General features: G+C 38.8%; 1 long non-coding RNA gene across 9 annotated transcripts in view; it reads left to right on the top strand.

Annotated features, from left to right (window-relative positions):
* The first annotated feature begins 34 nt into the window (after window positions 1–34).
* Window positions 35–11,206, top strand: part of LOC109493943 — a 53,751-nt gene continuing 42,579 nt past the window's right edge. For 5 of the 9 annotated variants that reach the window (XR_002148445.3, XR_006588816.1, XR_006588820.1 and 2 more), the window contains exons 1-3: window positions 35–263; window positions 635–725; window positions 9,667–9,777. This is a non-coding gene — a long non-coding RNA (uncharacterized LOC109493943). Of the gene's footprint in view, window positions 384–629; window positions 726–9,666; window positions 9,778–11,206 lie in introns of all 9 variants that reach the window. The other 4 variants (XR_006588817.1, XR_006588821.1, XR_006588819.1 and 1 more) reach the window with 4 other exon arrangements.

Below are 11,206 nucleotides of genomic sequence, written 5' to 3'. Positions count from 1 at the left end.
TAGAATTCTTTTAGAATATCTCTGTATACTTATTTTAAATATGCTAGCTCCTGCTTATTCTTTCTTTCTTTCTTTCTTTCTTTCTTTCTTTCTTTCCTTTTCTTTTTACTTTCCACTCCTCTGCTCTGCTTCTATTTTAAGGACTGAAAATGAAGTAAGGAATAAGACAGGTTAGTTTCCATTTATGTGTAGTCTTACTTTCTAGTGGAAAAAAAAACCCAAGGCCACAAGTAAATGCTCTGAAGAAAATAAAACACTGCAAGGTAATAGAGAATTCAAATTAGTTAGGGAGGGGTCGATGGCTATTTTAATAAGGTAGAAGGCTTCTCCAATGAAACCTGTATGATGGAAGAAGTCAAAGAGACAGACAAGAGTGTTTCCAGGTAAAATAGCATGTAGTAGGCCCTGATTTGGGGATAGGTTTGGACTTTACCACAAATACTAAGAAGAGGCTATTGCAGAGAGTGTTAGAAAATGAAGCCTATGAGATAGGGGGATGCCAGTTCACTTACGGTCATGTTATAGACCAAAGGGTGGAATTTTTTCAAAGACTTTAGGGTTTCCATTGGAGATTTTAATCCATGGTGACATGATTCAATTTAAATATTAAAGGGATATCTTGGTTTAAGTCTAGTGAGAAGAGGGTAGGAGGACAAGAGAGGATGCTGGAAGTACAGTTGGAAGCCATTGAAGAATTCCAGGTGATCGTGATGGTTTGAATTATGGTAAGACATGTCTGCATTTAAGATATATATATTATATATATGATATCTACATTTAAGATATATATCTATCTTATATATATCTTAATATATATATCTTATCTTATATATATCTTAAGATATATATCTTATCTTATATATAGTCATATATATATCATATAGTCATATACATGTCATATATAGTCATATATATATATATATCATATATATATGATGGAATTCTTCAAATGTTTGTAAAAGTAGAGAGATCAGAAAAATAAATTTGTATGTAGTCATCACACAGTTTATCAACATTCTATGGTTCTCTCTCTTTCCTTTTTTCTCCTGCACTTTTTCTTCCCTTCTTCCTTCCCTCCTGCCTCTTTTCCTTCCTTCCTTCCTTCCTTCCTTCCTTCCTTCCTTCCTTCCTTTCTTTTTTTTTCTCTCTCACTCTCTTCTTACTGCAGGGGTTGGCAAACTTTTTCTATAAAGGCCATATAGTAAATATTTTCAGTCTTGAAGGCAGAAATTACTATTACAATTATTCAATTCTGCCCTTGTGATGCCAAAACATCCTTAGACTACATGTAAATGAATGTGGATGGGTGAGCTCTAATAAAACTTTATGACAAAAACAGGCGGAAGTTGGATTTAACTCATGAACTATAGTTTTGTTTTGCTCTTGCCCTAGAATCTTATGAAGCAAATATCACACATCTTATGTTTACCAGCAATTAATTCAGGAACTATCTCTAACAGATCATGACTATTTCTTCCTCTTTTTCTCCATCTCCTCATTGCTCTTTTGTTACTATATTACTGTTAGCACACATAACAACATTACAAGGTTCTTATTGTCATCTAATGTCTAACCCGTGTTCAGTATTTCCCCATTGTATCAAAAAAATGTGTGTGTTTTACAGGTTATTTTCCCCAAATCAGAATCCAAACAAGATCTGCACATTGAATTAGGCTGATTTGTCTCTTAAATCCACCTTGATCTATAATAGTTTTCTCTCCCTGTTTATATAAAATAATTGAAATGTTTTTAAGTATAATTTATGCAAATCCTAAATGTACAGCTCAATAAATTTTGCATACCCATATATGAGCCAGATAATTTCGAGCCAGATATGAGCCAGATAACTTCGAACTGCATGACCCTTCATTTCCTACAAGGAACCACCAAGCTGTATTTTGTAGTACAGATTGGTTTTGACTGAATTACTACTAAAAGAAAACTCTTCCATCTCTTACATAAAATTGGCATTATTTTTATCTTTTTTTAAAGTAAGGTTTCTGTCACACAGACATTCCCACATTCTGTAGTTGTCTGATTATATATTCATGGTGTCATCATACATGTTCCTCTATCCCCGTACTTCCTAAGATTTGAAAGCTATATCTAGAGATTTGATTACATTCAGGTTAATAGATGGTGACTGGAACTTCCTGTTGCATCCCAGGCGACACAAGGTCTAGTGGTCACTCTTCAGTGACACTAAGGTTGATTGGTGTATTAGGGTACCATTGATCTGACTCATTCTCTATGAAGTTCCCCCATTAACTTCTTACCCAATAGTTTTAACAGCCATAAATATGTGGTGCCTTGATCTGCACTGTTTCATTAGAGTACAGGCTATTTTGGAGGGCAGTAAGACTTGATGTTAGATGGCACCAGAAAGTAGAAGTGAAGATTCCTAAGCTGAGCCACCAGGCAAATGTTGACCCCATTAATTGATTAGGGGATGACAAGGGATTGATATGGAAAAAATCAACATTTTGATTTTGGACATCTACTAGATATTCAAGTTTATTTATGGAGTTTAATAGATGATTCCCAAACTAGAGAGAGTTTGTGACTGAGTACCTATATTTGGGAGTTTTCAGTGATCTTTGAAGCCTTGGGATAAAATGCAATCCCCAAGGAAAGGATACAAATAGTTAAGAGAACCCAAATAGACACCTGATGGCCACTGCTCTAACATCTATGAAAGTTTTTTTGTTTTATTTTAGAGAAAGAGAGAAAGTGGTGGGGAGAGTGGGGGGGGGGGTTGTGGAGAGAGAGAGAGAGAGAGAGAGAGAAAGAATCTTAAGCAGGCTCCATGCTCACTATGGAGCCTGACATAGGGCTCAATCCTATGACCCTGGGATCATGACCTGAGCTGAAATCAAGAGTTGGATACTCAACTGACTGAGCCACCCAGGTGCCCCAGAAGTTTTTAATATTCAAGATGAAACATCACTTTAAAACACTAGACTATTCTTGTGATCTTACAGCTAGAAAAGCTGATGTGTAAGATGTCAAAAAACAAACAAACAACATTTAGATTAGGTGAAGGAAGTTTGGAGTCAGAGTAATCCTGCTTGGTGGATTAGTGGCTGTAGGAACCCGGGAAACATGCAGTTGGTCTAGGCTCCGGCCTCCTAGAAGAATAACACTGTTCAGACCTAGTAAAGTAACAAATGTTCATTTATTTGTCCAATTCCCAATTGTATTTTAGGATCCAGTATAATTCTCCTATCTTGGGAGGAGCTTTCTATAACTTTCTCAAATGTTCTTGCTGCTGAACTGTGTTCCCCTGGCATCTTGGTGCACCCTTTGTCATAATTCTTTATTGTGAATTATTTCTCCTCTATACTGAAATCACCTTCAGGGCTTGATCAATGCCTAATATGTTCTTGAAAAAGCAAGGACCTAGTGCTTTGTCTGGCACGAAGGAGGCACTCAGTAAATAGTGAGGGAAGGAAGAAAGGAAGGAATAACAAATGGAAAAAGAATATAGAAAGAAGGAAGAACAGAGGAAGGAAGGAAGGAAGGAAGGAAGGAAGGGAGACGGAAGGATGTGGGAATCTCTCTTACTAGATGAAGTTTCTTAAGGCAAGAGGCATTTTCATATTCATTTCTGTATCTCCAGCTCTTATCACAGAGTACTAATAATGAAAATAACTGTATTACCAAAACCCCAAAATTATTGCAGGGCCATTATTATTTGGCAATATTTTATTTTACTTTATTTTATTTTATTTTATTTTATTTTACTTTATTTTATTTATTTTATTTTATTTTACACACTGTTTACATAAACCTTAAAAATTGGGTACTTTTTCTAAACATTCTTTCAGATGAATAAAACGAGACCCAAAGAGGTGAAGTCACATGTTCCCGGTCATTAATTAAAAGTGCCAGAACTAGAATTTCTTTCCTGTAAGTGTCCAAAATACCTTCACTGGGTAAAAACTGTAAAATATTTGCCCAACAAATGAAAGAAGTTACAACTCAAGTGACACATGGTAACTGCTCCATAAGTGTTAGCTAATGTCATCCTTAATTTTCTACTCATTTCCAAGTAAGGCCTCCCACATTACCAGCCAATATTGGTTTTGCAATTGTTCATTCTTACGTACTTATCATATCTTACTCACAGAATAGTTCCTACATCTCACTTTTGCTTTTCGAGCCAATGGTACGCACCTGTGCACTGGGACAGTACCTAAAAACACCATTATGTCTGTCACTGTTTCAACTCTAATGCAAGTAAACAGTAGGTGCTCCCTAAATGTTCCTGAATGATTGGGGTGGTTGTTAATTGAGAGGCAGCTTTGTGCAGAAGAGGGAACATGAGATTGACTCATGAAGGTTGTAGTCCTGGTTCAATTACCAGCTGCACACAGGAAGGGGGCCACTTAATCTCTCCATGCTCTCACTTCCAATCTATAAAATTGGGATGATAGTCTGTCCCCATAACTCTCAGAGGTATCGTGAGGTTCAAATAGGATAATGCAAACCACAAATTGCAGCGCAGATACAAGGTTTTATTATCCCAGTTATATTATATCCCTCTCTGTCTACTTGCCGCATATTACCACCTTCTCATTTAGGTGAACACTCAATATTCACCAAATGATTTTCCCTAAATCAATAATATAAACAAAGGAAACAAGATGATCTAGTAAAAGAGGCTCAGGAAATTGACTCTCGGGGTGTGTGTACAGTATAGTCTTGGAAAGGTAGGCTGATATAATATGCCACTAACTCTGTAAGTCAGAGAAGAATTTACCAGAAAGCTTGCAAGTAAATGCATTTTCTACAATTCACTCTAGCGCAGCAATTCTCGGGAGATAACACCATTAATACTCCATTTCAAATTAAAAAACATATGCTTTTTCCTCGCTTAAAAAAAAAAGCCAGGGAACATGGCCCATTTTCTTTCCTTTACAAAAACAAAAGCTTTTAAAATGATAAAAATTGCCTCTGCTTGATAAAACAGCCATCTGCATCTGATTTAGTTAAGTGTTATTCTTGTATCTTTTTATATTATTATTATTGCTGGTTGGAGAAAAATGCATAAATACAAAGAGAGGTCTTTGCAAAGGTCACACAATTTCTACTTCAATTATCCTTAAAACTTTGCCTCACCTTCCAGTTGACCCTAAAATTGAATCTTAACCCTTAATGGAAGGATTTGAAATAAAGCTTAAGGAAACACTTCTAATTATTTATGTATAATATCTTGTCTTCCCCCTCCCTACTTTTATGATGTTGGTGGAGAAAAGATATTAAGAAACTTTAGAATGAAGAATAGCTTTTGCATTTGGCATTTATATGACCCTCCATTATTATAATCATTTTTATTAGTTATTTCTCATGTCGGTTCTGAGAGAAGGATTGGATAAGCTTAGTATTCAGAGTGGGTGAGCTCCCATATGCTGTTAACTCCAGTATGATGGTCATAAACACCAAATGGCGTGCCATATGAAACAGACACAGGGCGGGTTTCCCAAATATGCAATTAATATAACTGGAGATGGCATCGTCTCTACAAATGCGATAGCGGTTTTGGAATTAATCTCATGGAGATGGTTCCTTTGAGTTTAGGACAAAGGAAGCAGGAGAGAAGGCTTGTTGATAATGCTCTTAAATGGGCTGTGCTGATATTAGCAGCTGAAGTCTGGAGATAAGGCAGCTGGGAGAAAGGGGCTGGGTGCAGTTTTGGCTATGCGTATTCAGGCTTGGACTGAATGGTGAAAATAGTGACTATTATGACACGAAACGAAGAATTCAAAGGTCAGAAGACGTGGATTTCAGTCCCCTGCTCTACAACCTACAAACTTCGTGACATGGATCTTATTTCTTACATCTTTGATCCTCCTTTTGGTCACCCCAAAAATGATAATGGCGTCTCAGATTAATGCTGGAGAAGAAAGTAGGATTGCCAAAATAGGGCGAACCGGACAGAGTTAACAGACAGCCTTCTAAGCAGGAAGTAGCCTGGGCAAGGGCAGCGGGGCACGGTCCCAACATGTAAAATGCAGAGGCTCAGTGCGGTGGAATCTGGTAGGGCTGACAGAGAGCAATGAGATCTAAACAGACCAGATCGTAGAAGGATAGGGATACTGTGCCAGGGACGTTGCCACAAAGAACTGAAAAATCATGACTTGATTTCTTTTTATCATCGTTCTTTATTGGTTTGTTTGTTCATTTTTGGTAGTAGAGAAATGAAATGTTAGGTGTTCCGGGGAAAAAAAATTAATCCAATTAAGGAAAATGTATTGAAGGGGGGAAGAGAAAAAGCAGAGAGACCAGTTGGGAGACTTTTGAAAAATGTGGTTCGAACCATTGTAATTGCAAAAGAAATGGAAGACAGTGGAGAACTATAGGGGATGGGACTAGAATTCTACATGCAGCTCTTGTCTGCATGACAGATATATACAGGCGGTGTGTGTTATCTGTTATAATTTCCTCTGCTGTGCTGTCCTTCGCAATTTGGAGATGACCCCTCTGATGGTGATTACTGTGTTGTGTGCAGCTGTGGCTGAAGAAAGCAACTTGAGGGAGCAGGATTTATCACATGAGTCAGAAGGCAGCCTTGTGGGGACAAGTCTGTAAGGCGGATTCAGACTTTCATCTAATAACCTCCCTTTCCTTTCAGAGCCTCTCCCCGCCGACCCTCCCCCCACACACTCCTCTTTCTTCCTGTGTCCAGTATCCCTGTCCTCGTGAATGACAGAATCCTAGAAGGTTTGAGCTCATAAAGGGAGAATGACAGAGATATTGACAGACGTTGGACCAAAACGAGTTTACAGTGGCAGAGGACTGGGTTCAAATTGTGTTTCTATGTTATACTCGCTGCACAAATGCAAGAGTTTCTGACCTTAGGCAAGCATAAAACACCTCTTGGCTTCAGTTTCCTCACTTGTAAAACTGTTACGCACATGCGTAAATTACTCGTATCATTGTGAATTAAATAATATAATGCAAAGTGAGCATTCAGCACAATGCCTGTCCACAGAATGGAAGCCAACCAAATGGTAACTATTCCAGGAGTGTGGAGAATGCAGCTTGCTACCACACTTCACATGTTCTTCCCTCTCATTTCTCTGTCTCTCTCTCTCTCTCTTTGTGTCTCTGTCTCTATCTCTATTTTTGTCTCTGTCTCTGTCTGTCACTTATAGTAACATCAACTACCCTGAAGTAGGTTGCCCTCCACAGATAGCACCTTTCCCATTTGGATATTGAGGAGATACCATACTAGAGAGTGGCATAGTTAATGTTAGGTAAAAGTAGGGAGCTAGGCGGCAGGTAGCTCCGCCTCTCCGACTTTAGAAGCAAACATCAGAGACCAGTTAGATTGTGCATGGGCATCCCATGATACAGATCTTTTAAGTGAACCATTTATTTTAAAATTTTTTATTTCTCACAGGAGAAAATCTGTGAAAAGAGGAATGGTTAATTATGGCTGAGATTGTGGTTGATTTTCAAATGTTCTAGTCAATTGGTCTAAGTCTGAGTCAATTGGTCTAAGTCAGTGGTTCTTAACCTGGAAGCGACTTTATCTCCAAGGGAACATATAGCAACGTGTGGAGATATTTTTGTTTGTCACAACTGGGGAGGGATGCTACTGACATCTAGTGACCCAGGGATGCTGCTCCTTCAATACACACGATAGCATTTTCAGGACAAGGAATTATCTGGTCCTAGAATGTCAATAGTGCAATGATTGAGAAACTTTGGTCTAAGCCAATCCTGGTAATTCTTCCCTTTTTGCCATTGATGGTTTCAGGAATCCAGCCAAAAGCCTGTGAGTGTATTACATCCTGTTGGTGCCTATTATTCATCTTGGGCTCCACATACCTACTTAATTGGCTAAAGGGAAGAATAGATTTCAAAGTCAGGAATCTTGTTTTCCTACTAGATGTAAATAAAGAAGTACAACACCCCATTTTCTGTTGGCCACAATCTTGTGAACTTTAGAACAATGAGTCTGAGGATAAAGTGTATCTTTTGAAGACAGCAGAGAAGAGAGATGGAAATAACTCAGGTTCTTGAAGACGTTGAATCTATTCACCCTCAAATCTATCTCAATTCCTGAATTTCATGCTGTGAAATAATAAATACCATTTTTGTATATGTCAGTTTATATCAGAGTTTTTCTTTTTTTTACCTGCAAACATGATTATACAAGCAAAAACTCTGAACAAGTGATCTCACACTTTTCCAGGAGTTTTGCCTTCTTTTATGGATTCTCTTGCTTGGAATTCAATAGTTTCCAAGCAATATATTTCTCCAATTTAATATCCTGGCGTACCAGTATTAGGCAGTTCTCCTTTCTTCAATTTTCATGATAGAGCTTAGACCTGTTAGGATTAAACATACACAAAAAAATTTAATGCCAAACAAGAACAAAAGGAAAATAAACACAGGAGAAAAACAAAGTGATATTTTCTGTTTAATGTTAAAGTTTATTTATTTTGAGACAGAGCAAGAAAGAGAGCAAGCATGTGATGGGGGGAGGGTCCGAGACAGAGAGAGAGAGAGAGAGAGAGAGAGAGAGAGAGAGAGAGAGAATCCCAAGCAGGGTCCTCACTGTCAGTCCAGAGCCTGACACAGGGCTTGAAGCCATGAATCGTGAGATCGTGACCTGAGCCAAAATCAAGAGTCGGACGCTTAACTGATTAAGCTACTCAGGCACCTCAACAAAGTGATATTTTCAAATGAAAGTTGTTATAAAGTCTCTGATCCCAAAGGCTGTCACAATTCAACTCAATTAAAAAGTATTAAGTGTCTATTAAGAGAAACTGAGAACTCTGCTAGGGGCTAAGGGTACATTGATTAGAAAAGGCAGAATTCTTTTTTTCATGAGGAGCTCATAGTCTTATGTAGGGAGAGAGATGAGTAAGGAGTTAATGAGAGTATGGAAAGATGGGTCCGGTAACAGTAGATGGAATAAGGAAGAAAGACAGCCCAGAGGAAGGAATGATTTAGCTGGCCACTTTCCTGTTTTCTCCCTCTATGTCCTGATCTATTTTTAAGTGTACAAATCCAGCATACAATTCACCTCATAGAATTATCTTCCAGCCACCTTGATCTCTCCATGATCAAGAATACAACAGATAAATCTTCATCACGCCTCCCGTCTATAGCTCATTCTTTTTGTTGCTTTCTGGTTTGAGAACCATCGTGGACAATGGCGCCCTGAGTGGCTGTACCTTTCAGGAAAGAACACCAACCAACACCACACCCACCTGGGTGAGGAAGGATGAGTAGAGCGACCATGCTTTACCTTCATTTCAATTCAATGCAAAACAACAGATGATATGCAGTGATCAAGATAATGTGATTGAGATCACAAAAATTATACAAACACCGATGCAAGAGAGTCACCCCCTCATAGACCCACACTAGGGGCACACAGTAGAAATGCAAAGAGAGATCAACAAAAACATATATTTCCGAGGAAGAATCAATAAAAGTTAATGACTCAAGAAATGGAAAAGAGGGTGGGGAAAAATGGAATCCAGCATTTGAATCACAGATAACTTGGAGAGTGTGTCTTAAGAGTGGGTAGGGAGCAAGGTAAGAAGAAGCCAGTTTAAGAGAGTAATGACAAATTTGTTCTGATCACATTACCTTCAAAAATCTACTAAGATTGCAGCTTACTTTGGAAGTATTGTCACATTCCAGGACTAATTAAAAGAAGAACCAATGAGACCAGACATAAGGAGGGAAACTTAAGAAAAAAGAAAGAAGAAAGAAGTCTTTTCCAAACTCTATCAACCAGTGGTCAAAGATATGGTGAGTTAATATGTTTCTCCTGTTCCCCCCCCCCCCATTTCTGTCAAGCATAAAAAATAGACCAATTTGTCACTGCGTCTGCATAATGTCAGGATAAGAGTGTACTGTTCCCTTCCCTTAGCAGAGGTCACTCGAAAGAGTGTCTCCAAGATTGTCTGAAGGAAAACAAATGAGCAAGCCCAGAAATTGGAGGCGAGGTGCTCTGCTGTGGCGGGGGAAATGCCGAGATGATGACTTTTGGAAAATTGCATCGGGTTTATCCAACACAGGACTGTTTTAATCACTGCACCGGGGGACCTGCTTCAAGGACGGATGGATAATGCATGTTTCAGAGAGGCTGATAGGGAGATAGTGCGGATCCTCAAACGTCTTGAACAGGCCATTAAGTGAGCAAACGTCCTTGCACATCTGCTTGGGGGTATGGGACTCAGAATTTCAAAGGAAACTTCAAGGTTCCCCTATGGGCTCAAAGGAGCACTTGGGGAGGCAGACTCCAGCAAGACTCTGGAGAGAGAAAGGAGGCATGTTCTTCTGCAAAGTCAAGCCCAGTCAGGGCGTAGCACCCCCTCACTGCCCACCCTTATCCACTGGGAGTAACTGGAAGATGGATGACTGATATGCATATGAACAGATACTCTGACACATACAATGACCTTGCTACATTCTCATCTCCAAACCTTCCAAATCTTTCTTATGGAACTGAGGTGCCAAGAGTTTAGGGAGACACAAGGGATGGGGTGAATTTAATGGAATGGGGAGAGGCTTTGGCATTAAATTATCCAGGTTCATATCCCAGCTTTGTTCTGAATTATTTGTGCAACCTTGGGCACGTCACTTAATCACTCCAGGTCTGGGTTTTGTCTTGCAAAGTAGGAAAAGGAGTTCCTATCTGATGACACTTGCGAATCTATGATGTTACACAAATATCAGTTTCTGTTATTGTTATTATATATGCATGTATATAATATAGTATATATATATTAGCGAGGGGTTGCTCTTGTGACCATCAAAATGTCATAATTTCATATCACCTCCCTGGGTCTTGATTTTCTTTTTTGCTAAATGAGGTAGCCCTTTGATTAATGATATGCACAATAGTAACAGTAGAACAATATTTAAGGAGCTTTCACTATATGCCAAAACTATTCTAAACACTATATATGTATTTACTCAAAACTTAGCTTATGCTGTATGTACCATTGTCTCCATTCTGAGGTTGAGAGAAATGACACCTAGAGAGAGTGAGCTTCTCATCCCAGGGCACACCACTGGCAGAGCTGGGATGTGATTTCAGACATTGTGGGTTGTTTTGTTTTGCTTTGTTTTGCTTTTAGAGAGAGAGATAGACAGGCACTTGGGTGGCTCAGTCGGTTGAGTGTCCGACTTCGGCTCAGGTCGTGATCTCATGGTTCTTGGGTTCGAGCCCCAC

Source organism: Felis catus, chromosome D4 (genome assembly GCF_018350175.1).
Source record: "Felis catus isolate Fca126 chromosome D4, F.catus_Fca126_mat1.0, whole genome shotgun sequence".
Classification (NCBI taxonomy): Eukaryota; Metazoa; Chordata; class Mammalia; order Carnivora; family Felidae; genus Felis; species Felis catus.
The sequence above is the reverse complement of the archived record's forward strand: the minus strand, read 5'-3'. Positions and strand labels throughout refer to the sequence as shown.